The following is a 20,200-nucleotide window of genomic DNA, read 5'->3' as shown; positions in this document are numbered from 1 at the left end:
TGTATTATCCTTTTAATGTCCCTGCAGTTGGTGATGACAGATATTTTCATTTCTAACCTTGGTAGTTGGCTCTTTTGTTTCACTTTCAATTATGTTGATATTTTTTTCTTTCTTCCCTCCCTCCCTTCCCACCCTCTCTCTTTATCCCTCCATCCTTCCCTTCTTCCTTTTCTTGAGACAGGATCTCAGCACGTATTTATTGGCTGACCAGGAACTCACTATGTGGACCACCAGGCTATCCTCTAACTCACAGAGATCCACCTGCTTCTGCCTCTGCCTCTGCCTCTGCCTCTGCCTCTGCCTCTGCCTCTGCCTCTGCCTCTGCCTCTGCCTCTGCCTCTGCCTCTGCCTCTGCCTCTTTGCCTTTACTGAGTATTGGGATTAAAAGGTGCCCCATCAATGTCCAGATATATGGGTGTTTTCAGTGAATCTGCTTTTAGGTTCAGGGCGTGGCAGTACCCAGTTCCAGGGTACTGGCACCCTCTTCTGGCCTCCACATGTACTGCATACACACACACACAGACACACACACACACACACACAGACACACACACACACACACAGAGAGAAAGAGAGAGAGAGAGAAAGAGAGAGAGAGAGAGAGAGAGAGAGAGAGAGAGAGAGAGTGTAAAGGCCACCATTTGTCCTCCAGCCCCTGCTATCACTGAGTTATTTACATTGAGTAGACCCTGTTTCTCTTCCCTTTAAAATATTTTAAAATTTCTCCTGAGATTTTTTGACTCTCCAGACACTTTGGGATTTTTTGGCAGTAGTTACGTGACTGATGTCTGCTCTGATTCTTTCTAATTCTGGAGCATGACTTCTGTGATTTGTACTGTTTGGGTGTTTGAAGGTGTGCTTGTTGCTAGAATGTGTTCCGTTGTGACGAATGTTCCCTGCAAGTCTGAAAAGAATGTGTGTTCTGTCATTGTTGACTGAATCTGGAAAAGTCAATTAGATCTTGCTGACGGATGGAGCTGTCGATTCAGCCATGTCCTCATGATTTCCTGCCTGCTGCATCTGTCAGTCACTGGTACAAGGTATTGAACTCTCCAAAGACGATCGTGCATTTGTCTACTTCTCTTGCCATTTTATTATTTTTTGTCTCATATGCTTTAAAGCTTTAGTTAGGGACATATACACTTTAAAGATGGTTATCCATTCTTAGAAAATTGACCAATCTGTCTCCAAGTAATGTTCCTCTTCATGTCTGGCAATTTTCTGTGCTCTGAAGTCAGTTTTGTTGGGACTTCACAGTTACTACAACTTTCCTTTGGTGAGTGTGAGCATGATTGTATCTTGCTACGGCCTTTTTCTCTTTATTATTTAGATTTCTTTATATTTTACGTGTGAGTGTTTGCCTGTAGGCATATCTGTATACAGTGTGTATGCAGTACCTAAACAGGCCAGAAGAGGGCATCAGATTACCCTGGAACTGAAGTGACCGGCCGCTGTGAGATGCTCTGTGCTGGGAATTGAACTCACACTCTCTGCCAGTCATCTCTCTATCCCCTCAAGTTCAATGTGAAATAACACTACTGTTTAACAGTTAGTGTGTCTGATAGCATGGTATTTCAAGCTTTCCTCCTGTCCCATGCTATCATTAATCTTCCTAAGCCAATGAAACTATTTTATTTTGCCGTCATTTTCTCCTCCTTAGAAATCTTTCCGTCCTTTTCGCAGACACAAGATTCTAGCCTATACTATTTTCTTTCTCCTTGAGAGACTTTTAATATTCTGTGGAAGGAAGACCCGGTGGTGATACATTCTCTCAATTTTTATTTGTAAAGGTCTTTGTAGCTCCTTCATTTATGAAAGTAAACTCCACAGGACATGGGATCCAGGCAGGCAACTATTTTTCTTTTAACGTTTGAAATATTTGCCAGGGCTTCCTTTACTTTCCTGATTCCGGGAGAATCGATGTCCTTCTTACTCACCCTCCTCCCGCAGCTCAGCTGCTGTGCTCCCTGATTTCTGTCCAGGTTTCCCCATTGCTGCTGCTTTCCTGCCGCTTTGATAGAATATGTTTGGGTATGGTTGGCGTGCTTATCCTGTTCCATGTTTTCATGGATGAGAAATTTGTCATCTGTCATTAGTCTGGAAATGTTACAGCCATTTATTGTCCTTTGTATTAGGCCACTATAATTGTAATGGGCCAATCATTGTATATTATATATATTATATATTTACATTATATGCTATATATGTTACATATGTTATGTATTAATACAATGTATATTACTATATGTACACACACATCCACATAGGCAAACATGTATATACTTAAAATACCCATGACTATCTCTTAAAAGGTTTTTTAAAGCTATAATCTTGAAGACTACTTAGTTGAAAATGAGACTGCATATAACTACTGTATACCGTGTGATATTTCAGTATGTATGTTATAGGATGATCAAGTCAGGCTACCTCCCATAGCCATGATTTAAAATGTTTACCATTCTGGGGCTGGGAAATGGCTCTGGGGTTAAGAGCACTGGCCGCTCACACAGGACCTGTATTTGAGGTCTTTATGTATCACTTCCTGTCTTCTCAAAAGAATCCTTTTAGCATCTTTTAAAGTAGTTAATAATAATTGATTATAATTCTTTTATATTTCCTTAACCTGAGAATATTTTCATTTTTATAAAATTGTTCTCACTGGACGTGAAAACAATTTATCCTTTTCTTTTCTTCTTTTCTACTCCTCCTCCTCCTTTTTTTTTTTAAATACTGTTTTTCTGTGTAACAGAGCCCTGGCTGTCCTAGACTCACTGTGTAGACCAGGCTGGCTTTGAACTCATGGATATCTGCCTGCCTCTGCCTCCAGAGTGCTGTGATTAAAGCTGTGCACCACCACAACCAACTTTTCTCTGTTTTCTATGTTCAGCGATTTGATTTGATGTAACTGGGAGCAGGATTCTTTGAGTTTGTCATTTGAGATTTTCTTTTTCTGGAGTTGCTTAAATTTACAAGCCTTTTATCAAAGTTGGGAACTGCCAGGCATCATTTCTCTGGCTGGTTGTTAACTGTGTATCTAATAACTTCACAGCCTTTTCTTCATCGATCTTCCATATCTGATCTTCTGTTCTGGTCTCAAAGATCTCTCAAGCCCTTGTAACCTTTTCCATTCCCTTCTCTCTGATTTCTAATTTAAATTTTCGTGATTATGGGTATGTCTGTGAGTGTGCACCATGTGTGAGCATCCGTGTGTGTGTGTGTGTGTGTGTGTGTGTGTGTGTGTGTGTGTGTGTGTGTTTATGAGTGCAGGTACCTGCAGAGATCAGAAGAGGAAATTGGCTCTCCAGAAGCTAGGGATGTAGGGCATTGTGAATCACCTGACTAGGGCGCTGGGAACTGATCTCATATCCACTGCAAGAGAAGTAGCTGCTCTTAACTGCTTAGCCATCTTGCCAGACCCAAGCTGACCTGCTTTCAGGTACAGTAAAGTGAATCTTTCATCTGGCATGTCCATTTCGATATTGAACGGAGCCAGTGAGTTTTAAAAATGGCATTTTTGTAGTTGTCGACTTTTCGTTTTATTCTTTTATAGATGGTACATTGCTGTGCTAAGAGTTCATAGCTTTCGTTTCTGGAATGTTTTCCAGTATTCCTTGGGATACAGTTATGGATGTTGCTTTTGCCTTTATTTGATGGTTTCAACACAGTTCATCCTCGAGTGATGGAGGAAATTTCCTGTTTTTTTCATATGCAATTTTGGAGTGCATTGGGCACTTTGAATATCACACTGAAGGACTCTGAGTCTTGTTTAAATTTTTTGGAGAGTATTGATTGTCTTGTCTATCCTACCCCCTTGGCTTCATCTTAGATTAAGATCTCTTATACTGGGGCTGGAAGGCTGCAAGTTCTGGTTCTAATTTAAATTCAATTTTCAAGGCATTCGCAGGGTTATTCAGATCTGTTCTCTGTCCATGTCACCTCCTGCCTTGCCTTGTCTGGGACCTGGAAGGTAATCCATTCTGTAGCCTAGGTCTCAACACCTTGGTTGCTGCTTAGCATTAGCTCTATCACACATGCTGGGCACCAACCCAGGGGTCCACACAGCACCCCCTCCCTTCCACCACCTCCTGTTGTTGGAGACATTCCTTCTTGCTTTCCTGACCAGTTTCCCTACCCCACTTCCTGCAACTGTATCACCAGTGGCAAGATGGTAGAGAACCAAAACATGTTGTTTATCTACAAAATTGTGGGATCGCAGCGCCTCCGGTCAGAGGGTCAGAGTTTCCTCTCCTTCTTTGCTTTAAGAACCTTGACAGCCATGTATTATTCTCTGGCTTTTCAGGATTAGCAAGTGGGTGAATCAGGAGAAAATAAGTAAAGGAAACAGAGGGTTTCTCCCACTATCTCTGATGAGCAGGGGCCTCTGTAGCTTTCTGATCAGAGACAAGTCTTATGTTAGCTCTAGATGTTGCATTGCTTCTAACTTCAGGCAGGAAAATGGGACCACACAGAGGAGAAACTAAAGGAAGATTCGCTGCCATTTTGGTACCACTTTGATGTTTATTTCTCTTCCCCAATTTGCCTTCCATATTTTCTTTTGAGAGTCCTCAGATTCTGCTCCATCCATTCTGCCCTTGCTTTTAACATTAGTTAGTGAGATCTATGGAGTGGAGTGTGTTTTCCTCATGTGAACTAGAGCTAGAACTCAAGTCATTTACTATTCTCATCCCCATTTTCAAACCCAGAGCACTACTATTTCTAAAAGATAACTTTATTTTACACCTAATGATAATTTTAACTGTCAACTTGAGACTAACTAGAATCATCTAGGAAGAGTGTTTCAGTAAGGGATTGCCTAGATCAGTTAGCCTGTGGGTATGTCTAGGGGAGAGGGACTGTCTTGATTATATTACTTGACATGGGGAGATCTGTCCACTGTGGGCAGTACCATTCCCAAGGTAGGCTCTGGACTTTAAGAATGGTGTTTAGTACTAGCAGGGAGGTACTCATTCTCTTTGGTCTATGACTGGCTGCCCTAACTTTCTGCTACTGTGACTTCCCCACCACCATGGACTATAACCTGGCCTTGTGAGCCAACGGAACACTTTATTCATTGCTGCTGTGTCTGTGTTTTATCTCACCAACAGGAAACAAAACTAGAATCACTTTCTTTCTAAGATCCAGCGGTACTGAAGGACAGATTAGGAAACCAAGCTAACTTTGTTTTCTGCTACTCCTCATCAATTTACTGACTGAAGCTTGAAAAAGTCTAACTCCAACTTGTAGACATGACAGAGAAACTGAACTACAGACCCTGTGAGCTGTCTCAGCTCCTATCTTGGTGAGTTATGATGACCGGACATCTGGATTGGTGCAGGGAACCTGGATAGTCTTGCTTACTTGGCCTAAGTCCTCTATCCATATTGACTCCTTCTCCGACCTTTGTTTTGTTTATTTGTGAACTTACATGACTGTTAGAATTCTTCCATCCTATAGCTGACAGAAGATGCACTTTTTCAAATAAATCAACAAAAGAAGAAACCAGAGGAGAGCAGGGGCTAGAGGTATTATCATGTGTAAGTCAGATGAGACTCAGGTTCTGCCCTGCTTGATGGGCATGCTGGATTTGTAAACAAAAAGGGAAGAGTTGTGACAAGATTACTTAAAGCCTATATTTACTGTACAAAGGGGCTTCATTGTGACACTGCCACACGTGCCTAGAATGTTATGTTGATCTTACTTAAGCTTTCTTTTTGCCCTCCTTTTTCTTGCCCCTTTATGATAGACTTCTTTTAATTTCTTAACCATTTCCTTTCCCCATACAGCACTAGTCCCTGGGGACAGCTCTCATTTTAAAGCATCCAACAAATCATTCTCTTCTGTCCACATCAGCCTTCATAGCCTTCTCAGGAGCTCCACCCTTGAGTCCTCAAGTTGTACTAAGGGCCAGTTTGGGAGTAGATATGAGAACCACTCAAAAATCATGGTCATGCTATCCAATCTTACACAAAACCGGGACTTTTATTTTGAAACGACCAGGAAAGAGGAGCTCTTTTGCCTTACTGGATTCATTAGGCTTGCAAATAACAGCCTAATGCTCTTGATGGCCATTTTCGCTATCCTGAGAGAAGACACTCTGGAGAACACAGCCAACACTGAAAGACCTGGAGCCAAGGAGATGGGTACACTTAGAATCCTAAAGATGTTTGAGCCTCTGGATTTGGCCATACCAGAAGCCAGCTACTTTTTTTTTTTGTTTTTTAAAGATTCCATTTACATACATTAACAAATTCTCTTTGTAGTTAGATCATCCTGAATTGAATTTCTTTCACCACCTTGGACTGGAACCAGAGTACACTCAGAAGATACACAGTGAGCCTGGGGAAGAAGTCAAAGAGGAGCTTGGAGCCTTGGGAAACTGCAGAGGAGGCTTGACAACAGCGCTGAGGAGGAAGAAGAGACGAACTCAAAAATATGCTTTCTCCTGGTCTTAGGCTATTTGCCCGGCTAGGCCAAGGAGGTTGAATCCTCTTCTCTTCTTTTCTTTCCTTTTCTTTTCTTTTTTCTTCTTTTTCTTTCTTTCTTTTTCCTTTTTTTGGTCTGTTTTTCGAGATAGGGTTTCTCTGTATAGCCCTGGCTGTCCTGAAACTCACTTTGTAGACTAGGCTGGCCTTGAACTCAGAAATCTACCTGCCTCTGCCTTCCAAGTGCTAGGATTAAAGGCGTGCGCCACCACTGCCCAGCTGAACTCTCTTTTCTTTTCTTTTCTTTTCTTTTCTTTTCTTTTCTTTTCTTTTCTTTTCTTTTCTTTTCTTTTCTCTTCTTTTCTTTCTTTCTTTCTTTTTTCCTTTTTTCTTTTTTTTTTTGATTTTCGAGACAGGGTTTCTCTGTGTAGCCCTGGCTGTCCTGGAACTCACTTTGTAGACCAGGCTGACCTCGAAATCATAAATCCACCTGCCTCTGCCTCCCAAGTGCTGGGATTAAAGGCGCGTGCCACCACTGCTTGGCTGAACTCTTTTCTTGAAGAAGGAGACTGAGAAGCTAGTACACAAAGCTAACACACTTTCAGGTGTTCAAAGAACATGACTGCCCCTGACAAAAGATGGCTTGTAGAGAATGGGACGATGCTCCCCCAAAATTGGGAGGTGGGGTGGGGTGTAGTTCATTACTGTAGCAATTTTGTGATAGTGACCAAACATTTTACCAGCTGTTGTGACAATGGCTTCTCAGACACTGGACGCATTTGAGACAGGGGTTGACTATGTAGCCCTAGCTGGTCTGGAGCCTACTGGCTGTGTAGACCAGGCTGTAGAGGTACACCTGCTTCTGCCTCTTGAGTGCTGAGATTAAAAGCCTGTGACACACCACCTGACTCCATACAGATCTTGGTGACTCCCAGGACCCAATGCCATCTAAGCTCCGTTCTTACCAGTTCTGCCAACCTTGGAGCAGGTCATTGAACTTGGACTTTCTCTAGAATCTACAGTTTATCTTTTTAATGATAATTTTGGTCTTAGCTCACAAGTTCCTTAACATGGGCAATAAAGTGATATTTGTCAAATAGCTTTGGGCCTGAAAGATGCTTAAGCTGTGTCTTATTCTCTCCCACTCCCTTTTTGTCTGGTATTGCTATACACTGGCCTTTGGGTTCCAAGCACACCATGAAAAACCAAAGACTTCCTAATCTCAAACAGCTATGCCTCTGTCCTACCCAGGGGAGGAAACGGCTCCAATTCTATTAAGTCAAGATTTGGCAACAGGGCATCTTAAATTAGTCCTGGCTGCCTGGGAGGTGGGGAGCTCCCTATCACAGAGAGAATCCAAGAGTCTAAACAGACCTCAGTCAGGAGATCCATGGAGAATTCTATCTGCTCTGTAGATATTGTGGGTCCTGCCCCCTTTTTTAGGTGCTATGGTCATATATTTCCCATTCCTTGAATCCCCAAGATTATATATTCTCATTTGTGACCTACATGATTCAAAGAAATCCACGTGTCATTTCATGATCTACCTATCATGAATGTTATGTGCCATTGATTTTTTTCCTTAAATTAATTTTTAGAAGAAAGTTCTTCCTCTGACCCTTAGCACATTCACTCCCAGTCTTCTGGATTACAGAATCCAAACACATTGCCTGGACTCAGCCATGATGAAGAAATCCAGGAGAAGAGATTCATGGTACTTGCTAATCAGTTTAATAATGGAGGCTATCTCTGCCACATTATATGAGAACGAATTAAAAGGGCAAGGAGAGCCTTCCAGAAATCATCTGTTCGTGTTAACAAAGTGAATATTAATGAAAAACAAAATTGAGTTCCTCTTGTGTCTGAGTTTCATCCAATTGTTCAGGTATTAAAAAATAGCTATCAAAATCCTGTCCATTACTGTTTAATTCAAAATAATTTTGGCCTCTGCTCTCTTCCTGCCTGGCACCTCCTTCATAATGCTGACCTCTACCCTCTTCCTGGATGTTACCTCCTTCATGGGCAGAAGAAGCAATCATGTTGCTGGGCCCATTGATCCATGGGAATTGACGATGGACTTAACTCATTCCTGCATGAACCAGCTATCTCCTTAGTAGAAATAAGGATAGAGTTAATATAAGGAAAGGTTCTCTAGAGACCATTTTGCTTTCTAGGAACCAAGTTCAAGGTACCTGGGTGGCTGTGAAGTAACACCATGACAAAGACAACATATAAAAAGAAAGCAATTAATTGATGGCTGGTTTACAGTTCAAGAGGGTGAGTCCATGATCGTCCATCATGGTAAGGAACATGGCAGCAGGCAGGCAGGCAGGCCTGGGGCTGGAGCAATAGCAGAGAGATTACATGCTGAGACAGTAATCATGAGGCAATAAAGAGAGCCTACCTGGGAATGGTGTGGGCTTTGGAAACCTCAAGTCCCACCCCACCCCAGGGACACACCTCCTCCAAGGGGCCATACTACCTAATCCTTCCTAAACTGTTCCAACAATGTTGGGGCAAGCATTTAAATATATGAGCCAATGGGGGCCCTTCTCATTCACACTACCATCATGACCAAAGATCTGAGTCCTGCAGAACCCAGGTGTCTCCCAGAGACCCGAAGGCCAGCAAGTGCATCGCCTAGTGGAGGAGTCGTGCCTGGTTTCTCAGTATGCATCCTTTGGTCACCCTCCTCCCTTTCTAGGAAGAGGAATGGACTGAAAAGACCAACGTAGCCAGATGAAATTACAGAGTTTCTGGGTAAGCCACAGGGGCCCTCTGGACTAGCAGAAGACTATCACCAGTACCTTCTTTAGCATCTGGAGGGGTTGAGGTTTGAATTTTCAGAGTCCTCCACAGACACATGTGCTTCGACTTAAGTTTAGATTCATTTATTTTATTTATTTGAGTGTTTTGCCTCGATGTGTGTATCTGCATGAAATGTGTTGCAGTGCCTTCTGCAACCAGAAGAGAGCATCAGATTTCCTGGAACCAGTTACAGATGTTTGTTAGTCACCATGAACACGCTGGGAGCCAAACCTAGGTCCTCTGCAGGAGCAATAAGCTCTCTTAACCAAACACAGAGCCAATTATCCACACTCAGTGTTTGAACTCTTGATCTCCAGCAGGCGGCGCTATTTCATGCCGTTAGTGACCTTTAGGAGGTAGTGCCTGGCTAGTGGGGGTGAGTCTTTGGGGACAGGCCTTGGAGACCTGTAACCACATGTGAAGCAGCTGTGGTGCAGCCTCCTGCCACCTCCTATCCAAGCTGCTCCCGCTGCCATACCTTCCCCACAACAGACTGAATAGACCTCTTTTCCCTCCAGATGTTTGTATCAAATATTTTGTCCTAGCTACAAGAAGCTACAAGTAGAAGAGGGAATGCCTGTGAATATTTCCCTTTGTGAGGTTAGAGATGTGCATTTGAGATGAGAATAAAAGAACCCAGAGGCAACCAGGTCTTTGGAGCCAGAAGCCAGAACCTCTGCTTCTGTTCAGGCCCCAGGACACCTTCAAGACACTGCCGTTCTAGAGGAAGGAGACGGTATCAGGAAGGTGGAGAGAAAATGTGGTACACTGGCTATTTTGCTGTCGCTATGATAAAATACCACAACCTCAGCGAAGGCAACTTGAGGAAGAAAGAGTTTAGGTTGACTTACGATCCCAAAGGGATGACAGGAAAGGCATGACAGCAGGTAAGGACTGCAGGAGCAAAAGCTGCTTGAAGACATTTTCATTCATAGATTGGAAGAAGACAGATTAGAGGGGGGAGGAGAGGGGAGGGGAGGGGCAGGGAGAGGGATGGGGGAGAGAACAGGACGGAGAGTAAGACTATAACCTCTCAAAGCCCGCCCCTAATGACCTACTTCCTCCAGCAAGGTTCTGCTTCCTAGGTGCTCCCAAACCTTCCCAGACAGTGCCACCAACTTGGGACCAAGCATTCAAGTCCTCGAGCCTATGAAGGGCATTTCTCATACAAACCACCACACCTGAGGATCTCAGATCTTGACGCGCTGAGGAAACCCAGCTGTCCCCAAGTGTCACCATGTTTGAAATATCAATCTCCTACTAAGAGTGCTGGTCTCTATTGTGCTCTCTTCCTCTCTGATTCTGCCAGCCTACAGATGACCCAACTGCCTCATGGCTCTGGGACCACAGCAATCCACGTCTTCTGGGTCTCAGGGTCTCTTGTGCTTGCCCCTGCCTTCCTCCACCCTTGCCCATGTTGAGTGACACCAGATCTGATAGTTATCACAAGTAACATGGACATGGCCAAAACCTGGGAGGAGCTGCCTTTATGCTTTGGGGTGTGTCCCTTAATAGGGTACAACTTATTCTAGGGCCCTGCTCTCTGGGGTTCCTTGTTACGTCTAGTATGCTAAAGGACTATCATTCAGGAATGTCACCATCCTGTCCAGGGGAAGTATGATTTGAGCCCCTGAAACTACAGGTTGGCAGCACCATGCTATGATAGGTATGGTTATGACAAATAGCCATGCCCTTTCAGAAGACTCATTTTTTTTCAAGTCTGTGGGCTATACTGGGACCATGGTAATTCTTGATTCTTTCTCCCTATGATTGGGTCACGTGGCTAAAACATCTATTTCCTCCTACAAAAGTGTCCTGAGCCTTTAGTTCTTTCTGAAAAACAGCTTTCCAACGTGACACAGGTCTCTCTGTTGGCCTACAATGGAGGATTTGTAAGTTTGCATTGCAAACTGGGATGTGAGCCCTAGACTTCAGTAGCTTTTGTCTAAAAATTGAAGGCTAGCCTGGGCTACCAAGTACAAATCTGTCACAAACAAGAACAGATCCCAGCCAACCAAGCAAATAGGCAAAATAAAGCATGTAAAGAAACCCCCAAACTCTTCCATAGCATTCAGACTAAGCAAGATTGTTTAAGAATGCCTTTGCCCACAAGGACTAGAAAGCAGCAAAAAGATGTTGGAGACACAGGGATTCTTTTTGCATATGTAGTAATGACACTATAGATGCCTCTGTTTGTCAAGAATACCTCAGGGGCCCTCTCTGTGTTTCTATTCTATATCCCTGAGACAGTTGGCTTTTATTTTTGAGCTTGTTGCTTCATGGTGCCAAGATGGTTGCTTAGATTCAGACATCACAACTATATATCCAGCAGGAGAAAAAGAAAGAGACTGACTCTTGTAACCTGTCCATGCACAGGGAAACCAAAGCCTTCTTTGCCAATCATGTCTCTACTGAACATGGCGGTGGGGGCTGCCCACATGGAGGCTGAGTTTTCATAGAGTTGATCTAGCCCTAGCTTGTGTGGACCATTCAGTACAGCAAGTGTCTGTGTGTCAGACCCTGTATGAGTTCTGGGGAGGGAAGGAATGGGTGTTAATGGAAGTCAAGCTAACTTCAGGCTGCAGCCCCATGTGATCCCACAACCCTAACCTCAAACCCTAATCCAACTAATGAGTGTGGACCACCCTGCACAGTACATGCATGGCTAAGGTCAATGTCCTTAATTGGGGGTGTGGGGATCGGGTGGGCTCCAACTGAAGCTGGTTTTATCACTTCAAATCATCCTAGTCTAGAAGCCCTCCCTGTCATCCTCCAACATCTTCCAATGGGGCCAGGAGGCAGTGCTATCTGTATCAAGGCTGCTGGTCCAGCTCGAGCCTTGCGCTCACACTCGGCTTCGCAAGCTCGCTGGCAGTCACCACCCTCAGCTGACCAAGGCCAAGTGCACCTGGACCTTTGCAAACTCTTGGAAGACATGCTATTTTTCTTTGCCCAAGTAATTGTTAAGGACAGAGCCCGGGAAGGTATTCTAATTAATTAGAGCATATATTTGAGTCTGTCACAGTGTACCAGACTCAGGACCAGAATCCAAATTTCCCACTTATCTGCCTCCACCAACCATGACCCGAGGCACCCCTCTCCTTCCCCGAATTTGTATTTGCGTGTAAGCTGCAGCCTGTGACCAGAGCCTTATTAGCTGATGGACATTTTACTTTTAAATGACCATTAACTTACCAAGAGCCACAGTGTGCTGATAAAGGAACCCTGTCAGGACCACATCTATTTCTCTCCATTATCCTTCAGATGTCCAAAGCACATTTCCATCCCTAGGACCACTCGGTCTAGAAGAGTGCTCTGCACCTGTCTGGTTCACCTGTGTCTTTGCTCTCTCTGTCCTGCCTTGTGCCCCGAGAGCCCCCACAACCACAATGGAGCTAGCTGACCTCTTCTGTTCAACTGTGAACATTTGAGCCACGGTGTAAACAATCCGGCTTCCACTCAGTTGTGATACGTCCTTGCTGGACACCTCTTGCAGCCTCCAGCTCCGAGACTAAAGATGGAGGTGGGTCTGAGATAAGATGCTCTGTTGACCTCCTGGGATTCCCAGGCAGAAACTCCTGCTTGGCTGGAATTCCGTCCACTCTTGGCAAGGCTAACTTCCTGTCTCCAAGGGAGAGGGCCTTGTAAAAAGGCATAAAAATGAGGCTTCTAAAGGCATCCTGGACTTCAGCTAGATGTTGCAAAATTACATTTTGATGAGTTCAGTGCAAATGAACCAGAAACATATGGATTCAATTTCCCTCGGAATCCACATGGGTTTAAAAACCAAAGGGGGTGGGGGAGGATGTATTTGAGGAAGAACATTTTAGGTCTCAGCAAATGCCCCACATTTGTAAACAGCAGTTTGAGGTCTGTGCTGATTGCATCCCGGGCTGGTTTCCTCTCCCTAATAATAGAATAGACAGGATGCTGTGCAGGGTACCAGGGGTGTGAGGATACCCCAACAATTCCACTCCTTCTCTTGTCTCAGCTCCATGTCTGAGGTGGTACCCAGATATCCCGCTGAGGTTTTGACCCCACACTTCCACATTTCTGCTTCTGCAAAGATAAAATGTCGCAGGGGGCATCATGTGACCATCAAGTGCCAGGAAGGACCCACACTGAGGAAGCTTGAAGTTTAGGATGTGAAGTACAAGGCTGCTTAACTTAGGGTAGAGACGAGAATGTGAATCTGAGGCTTTTGAATGAAAGGCCAGGGATGTTCTCTTCATCAGAAATGCCCTCCCCCACCCCCAAACTCCTTTCAGACAGGGATCAAGAGGCATCTATGCCCACCTGGAAGTGTGGTTCCAAAGGACACTGGGGCAGGACCCAGTGCAATGCTCATGAGAGGCTCAGAGATGTTCTAGAAAGTTCCAGATAGTTCCTTAGGTGAAAAAATAGAGAGAAAGAGAGGAAAGACGAACCTGTGAAAGCCCTATCTCTCATCTCCCACTCAGAGCAACCCAACTCCCTCTGTTATTACTGACCGTAAAGGTGAGATTTTTGACTGCTGAATGAATGGTTCATGGTTAAAGTTTAAAAATGATAGGAAACTTGGGCAGGGGCGGGGCTTCCCATCCCTACCGAGTCAATCCAGTTTTACAGATGTCCAGATGATGCTACGAGCTGCTGTGGGTTTCTTGTTTTCTCTTTGCAGTATGGGTTTGCATAGCTGCTAGCTACCAAGACACCAGAGCTGAGAATAAACAAACCCACCCATCTGACCATTTAGGTCACTTCTCTGCTCAAACCTGGTACTACCAGGCAGTTAGCAGAAAACTAAGATTCAAAGTCACTTGGAGGAGTCACCTTGGGAAAACGACTGTGTGAGGTAATGAGATGGCAACAAATTCTGGGCACCGGAGAATTTTGGCTCCTTACACCAATATGCTAATCAACGGGGTGGTCCAAAACAAGCCTGCAGTATGGTCCAGAGCTTTGGAGGTAATGCTTCTGAACGCCTTAGGCAGAACTCCTGGCTTTTGCCGAAGGGAAAGGGAAAGAGCCTTCTTGGCTCCTAGGTAGCAGAGGGAGCCATGAGTCTGCACTGTCTTGGCTTCCCTGGGGAGAAAGCTGCCTGGGCCCGCCTAGGTACATCCTGAGAAGCGTGCAGCCAAACCAGATCCCCCATCTGATTGCTATTAGGCTCTGTGACTTTCTTTATTGGCAAACAGTCTGTCAGCAGCTTCTCCTTGCAGAGCGGCCCAGATGTGCTTACAAAGAGTTCCACACTCAGCCCCACGCGCACCACCACTTTGCCAGACTGCATCCTGGCCCAGGAGTCCAGCGGCAGACAGAGCAAAGCCTAGTCTGGAGCCAGGGGAAGTAGAGTGACCCTGCATGTGCCGGTCCATCCGTTTAAGGTGCAGAGCACGCCCCTGGTGCGGTGGGGACCAGCTGGCCCTGGGCACAGTTTGAGGTGATGCAGACGAGACACCACTCTGGACTCTTGTGTTCTTTGACCCTCCATCCTGAGGGAGGGTGCTTCTCGCTGGAACAATGGCAGGAAACATGACGGCGGTCGGCTGTGGTCCTTGACCTAGCTTATGATGCTATCCAGGTGGCCCCCCACCAGCTTGTCCCTCGAGATAGAGGACAGCATCAAGAACTTCGTCTATGTGAAAGGGTGATAGCTACAAAATTGGGCCTCAACATACCGTTGTCACAGGAAGGCTAAATGCTTGAAGCAAACAGAACCATGCAAAATGAAGCTCCCATCCCAGTTTTCTGGCATCCACAGACATCCGTGTGCATCACAGAATCCCAGGTCTCCTTTGGGAAACCTGTGGGATGAGCCATCCCCTCTTTTACATAGACTTTATAAGCCTTTCACCTGCCTCTGCTGCTTCTTGTATCCAAGGGTATAGTTGGACCCACACCTATGTTTTCATCCCTGAGGAAGGCTCTCTAGAAAGAAGGGATAGGGTGAGGTTCAGGTAACTTTCCCTCTGTCACCTTCCTTCCCCCAACCTATACCTTAAAAGTCAAAGACAATTCCTTCTGATCCAGCAGGAGACAAAATGAGGCTGGAAAGGAGGCCAGTCTTTCAGAGTTTCTCAGACAACCTGCATCAAAGAAAGACTCAGCCAGGCCTGGGGGTCCAAGCCTAAACCCCAGCTACTTGGGAGGACAGCCATTTCAAGGCCTGCCAGGGCTACACAAGTGAGTTCTAGACCTGTGCAACTCAACAAGACTGTTTCAAAAGAACATGAGAAATATCACGGGGATGGGAGCACAGCTCTCTGGTAAAGTCCTTGCTTAGCACATGGGAGGGCCTGGGTTCATTCCTCAGTGTTGAAAACAAATTGTTCAAAGGCTGCACTGGTTGGAAAGCACCGCCATCTCTTGGGGCCCACTGCCCTCTCAGATCCTGCATGGTCTCTCTTCAAGCAGTTCTTATTCCAAGAATGCTTTGCTGTGTACAAGGCTGTCCTCTGCAATGTTTTGAATACTACAATGCCATTGTTCAGCTCCCTAGTTTGACTTGTCTAGGACAGTCATGTTAAATGAAGTTAGCGCAGTAGTTACTAATGGGCTAACCATAGAAACAGGATTCATTCTTGGCCCATGAGGCATAAGCCAACACGTTCTCAAACAGATTCCCTTCCTTTAAAAGGAGACATAAGAACGTGGCAACTCCCTATATCTTTCTTCTGTTTGATCTTATTTATTTGGTACTTTGAGGGTTAATTTTGATTGACAACTTTACTGGATTGAGAGACATCCAGGAAATTAGCAAAGCACCTTTGTGGTGTGGCCATGAGGGAAGAGGGAGGAACAGTTTATATCTGGCAGCACCATCCCCTAGGCTGGGCACCTTGATGGAATAAAATGGGGAGAAAGGGAACATGTAGATGGGTACTAGCATTCTGTCCTCTCTGCTTCCTGGCCTCCATCAAGCAGTCAGCTCTCCCTTACCATGGTGTTTACCATCATGTTCACCATAATGTTTCTGTCTCAGCACAGGGTCTAAAAGCATTGGGGTGGGGCCAGCTGACCTTGGAATGAAACCTCTGAATCCATGAACCCAAATAGTTATTTCCTCTCTTAAGTAATTTCATCAGTTATTTTGTCACTGAAACATAAAACTAACTGTGGGGCCAATATTGCACCAGGAAGAGCAAAAGCAGAGACCTTAAGTCAAGGGCTCTTTATGTTCTCAGAACTCAGATAGAAACAGTAAAGATTTAGACAATACTCATTTCTAGCTTTCCTGCTTCCTCTGACATTGATGCTATTGTTATTTACCTGGGTCAGAATTGGATTTAAATACCTGTATCAGGGGCTAGAGAGATGGCTCAGTACAAGAGCACTAAGTGCTCTTCCAGAGGACCTGAGTTCAATTCCCAGCCACCACATGGTAGTTCACAACCATCTGTAATGGGATCCGATGTCCTCTTCTCGTGTGTCTGATGAGAGTGACTGTGTACTCATATACATAAAATAAATAAATTACTTTTAAAAATTAAATAAATGCCTTTATCAGCGTGACAGACCAACAGGCAATTGCAGTATGGATCACTCTGTATAAACTCCTTGGAGGCCTCTGTGACCCAAATGGAGTAACTATGTGTGTCTCTTCCACCCAGTGGGGAACTCTGTGTCTAACCACATGCATTGTGTCTGACAGAAGCAAGTTAAAGGAGTAAAGATTTATTTTGGCTCACAGTCTCAGAGGAGTTTCAGGCCACAGTGGCAGGAGAATTCTGTGGCTGCTCATGTGGCTTAAGACCAGGAAGCAGAAAATGTGGGCCAAGATATATCTTTTATAGAGTTACTTTTTAGTGGCTTGCCTCTCTTGACCCTTCTCTACCAGCCAGGTCTTACCTCCTGAAGGCTCCACACCCTCCCTAAACAGCACCAGTAATCAGGGAAATATGTTGAAAACATGAGCCGATGGGAGACATTTCAGGTTCAAACCAAACACGCTTCATGTGTCTTTCTTCCTTATCTCTGAGGAGCAATTGGCAATTAAAGCCAGAAAGAGCTTAACCCTCATTCAGTTGTAGCCGTAATGTTCAGAGGGAGGAGGAGACTTAGTGACTTGTTTAGTATACACAGAAAGCCCAGATCCAGAAGGAGTCCACAGACCTGTTGAAGCTTTACCGCCTTTCCTGTTGAGCCATTCTTGGCTGCTTTGCCCAGTTCTTCTCTATGCTACTTCCTTCAGCCCTGTCTCCTCTCTTTCTTCTCTGCCCAAGGTACATGGACCCCTCCATTTACTAGTGCATGCAGCAGCTTCACTAAGAATGTAAGCTGTGCACAGGGGACTGTGCTAGAGAAACATGTGGCATTTGTTAGAGCTATTCCTCGAGGGTCACTAGGATGTGTTACTAGGGTACTGAAGAGTGGTCACAGGGGTTGGACCCACAGATCGTGTTGGAGCATGGGAACTGACTCTGGCCCAGCTTCATGGGTCAGGTTTAACTGTGTTCCTTCCCACCCCATCCTGGTCCCTTCCCACTGGCTTGGAGGGACAGATGATTGCTGGGGAGTTGGTGTTTATCCATTCATTTTTGAACAAAGATTTATTTACTTTCTTTTTATGTGTATGAGTGTTTTGTCTGCATGTATTTATGTGAATGACATGTGTGGAGCATCCATGGAAGCCAGAAGAGGGTGTCAGATCCATTGGAACTGGAGTTACACCAGTTGTGAACCATTAGCTGGGCACTGGGAACGGAGCCTGTAACCTCTTGAAGAGTAGCCAGTGCTCTTAAATACTGATCCATCTCCCCAGTCTCTGTTTTATTAGAAACCTCTCCCTAGGTGTTTCTGTTCACTTGGGCTCAAAATTAAAAACAACACAAACAAACAAACAAACAAAACCATAGATCTCCCACAGACTGGAAAACTATTATTACAGCCCAGGGCCAAACTCCTTTTGAAGGCATGGGCATTGTGTGTGGCCAGAGTTAACCATCCCGTAGTGCTGTTTATCACCAAATCACCTTGCACTGTCCTCACTGTCTGTTCTTCCTGTGGCTCCTCTTCCTGTCCATCCAGGACGCACTGCCCGTGGATGGGTAGGTACAACATCTCTTAGTAGATGGGAAAGACACAATTCCTGTTGCAGGAGGTTCTAGTCCTGTGGGACGATCAGAAAGAAACTGATGTCTAATCTTGCCACCAGCATAGCATTTGGTGCAAAAGGTAGCATCCATGAGCCATGTGCTAGCTAGGGTTTGGCACTCTGCCACAATCAAGAGTCATCCTTTAAAAGAAAACCATAGTTAAGAAAATGCCTCCATCACATCCCCTGTAGGTATGTTTGTGGGGACATTTTCTTGCTTAATGTGTGGTGCGGAAAGAGCCAGTCTACTGTGGGTAGTATCATCCCCTAGGCCAGTGGTACTGTATACAGTAATAAATCAAGCTGATCAAGTCATGGGGTACAAGGCAGTAATCAGAGTTCTTCCATGTCTTCCATTTCAGTTCTTCCTTCAAGTGCCTACTTTGACTTCCCTCGGTGATGGAAAGGCCACCAGTCCTATCTGTGAGCAGAAGACTCGTTAGAAAGCTTGCTCAAATAGATCATCACCAGACTTAAAGTCCTGACTCTCAGGGCCTCCTATCAGTTTTTGCCTCCAGTAGTTCAGTGTCACACAGTCTTTGCTAAGTCCTGCCTGGTTACCTGGTGTCAGCCTCACACTACATTGAGAAAAATAAAGATTCTAAATCCCTTTCCAGTTATCTCTAAACACCCTCTGTGTGACTGATTCCATAAAGGACAAACAGACTTTTAAGGCCCATCCCCCCTCAGGTGCCTGGATCCCAACTCTTGCATGGCCTCAAGATCATGGCTGCTTCAGTTAACCTCTCCCTTGCTGGCAATGCTTGGTTTTTCTTCCCCCCTGGAAGGTTCCAATACACCTATGAGTGCCTTCCCTTCCCACTCTTCCAATCCACAAGTTATTATGTCAAGGTGATCTTTCAGTTATAGTCAATTCCAAAAGATATATTTTACTTGTTATTTTTGGTGAGCATGACGACACACAAGAGTTTACCTTAAGACACATGTACATACCCCCATACTGCCCCCATCACTCTTGTTTCTGAAAGCTTCACACTCTTCTCTTCCTCCTACCTTACATACAGACTTCTTCACCATATAGGCTCAATGTATATCCTCTACCAGCTACTCCATGTTGAGTGCCTCAGAATTGTCTAACAAACAAACCCACAGCATTTATATCACTCACCTCAAAGGGAATAAGTTATTTTATTCAGGAATTAGATATGACTGTCCATGGCCTGAGAATGTTTTAGGTCTCCCCAAATACAATGTTGTGTGGAAGCAGTTTCATAGAGTTTTTATAGTAACAGAATGAAGAAAGCTAGACATTTTGTATTGGTGGAAATGTAAGAGGGGTGGTTACAGAAAGTTGGGGGACTCTCAACTACAGGCCTCAGTGTTGTATGGTAGTTTCCTTAGCCCTTCCATTAGTGGAAAAGATGATTTTGTTAAGTTTATACATTCCAAAGGATTTTGCTTGTTTATCAGGATATCAATTCTGATGTAGAATTGGATAAAGAATAGCTGTTTGGTTACTAAAGATAGCCCCAAAGTAACTGTAATTAGACGACAGCTTCCAAAACTCTCCATGGCCATTCAACTGTTTATCAACCTGTGTAGACAAGGTCTTTCCAGGAATCTTCACTCATGCTTGCTTAGCTTTTCGTTTCTCTCTCCACCACATCTCAAGTAATCCCACCAATCCTCAGAGATGTTATCTAAGGACCACTCTCAACTGTGTATCTTTAGTCCATGCTTCTCTAAGCCCCCCACGGTTGACTTTTCACAACTCACATCAGCCATTGCCGCCATCACAAAAAAACAATGTATCCAAAGCTCACCTCAGTTCCACCCACCTTGTGTGACAGGTGAAGTCCATTTATCCCCCAGGTTCACTACTTGTCAATGTCTCTAGGTCCATGTAGGTGATGGATTTGAACTTTGGTTATAT

Source organism: Mus musculus, chromosome 7 (genome assembly GCF_000001635.26).
Source record: "Mus musculus strain C57BL/6J chromosome 7, GRCm38.p6 C57BL/6J".
NCBI lineage: Eukaryota > Metazoa > Chordata > Mammalia > Rodentia > Muridae > Mus > Mus musculus.
Note: the sequence above shows the minus strand (reverse complement) of the source record.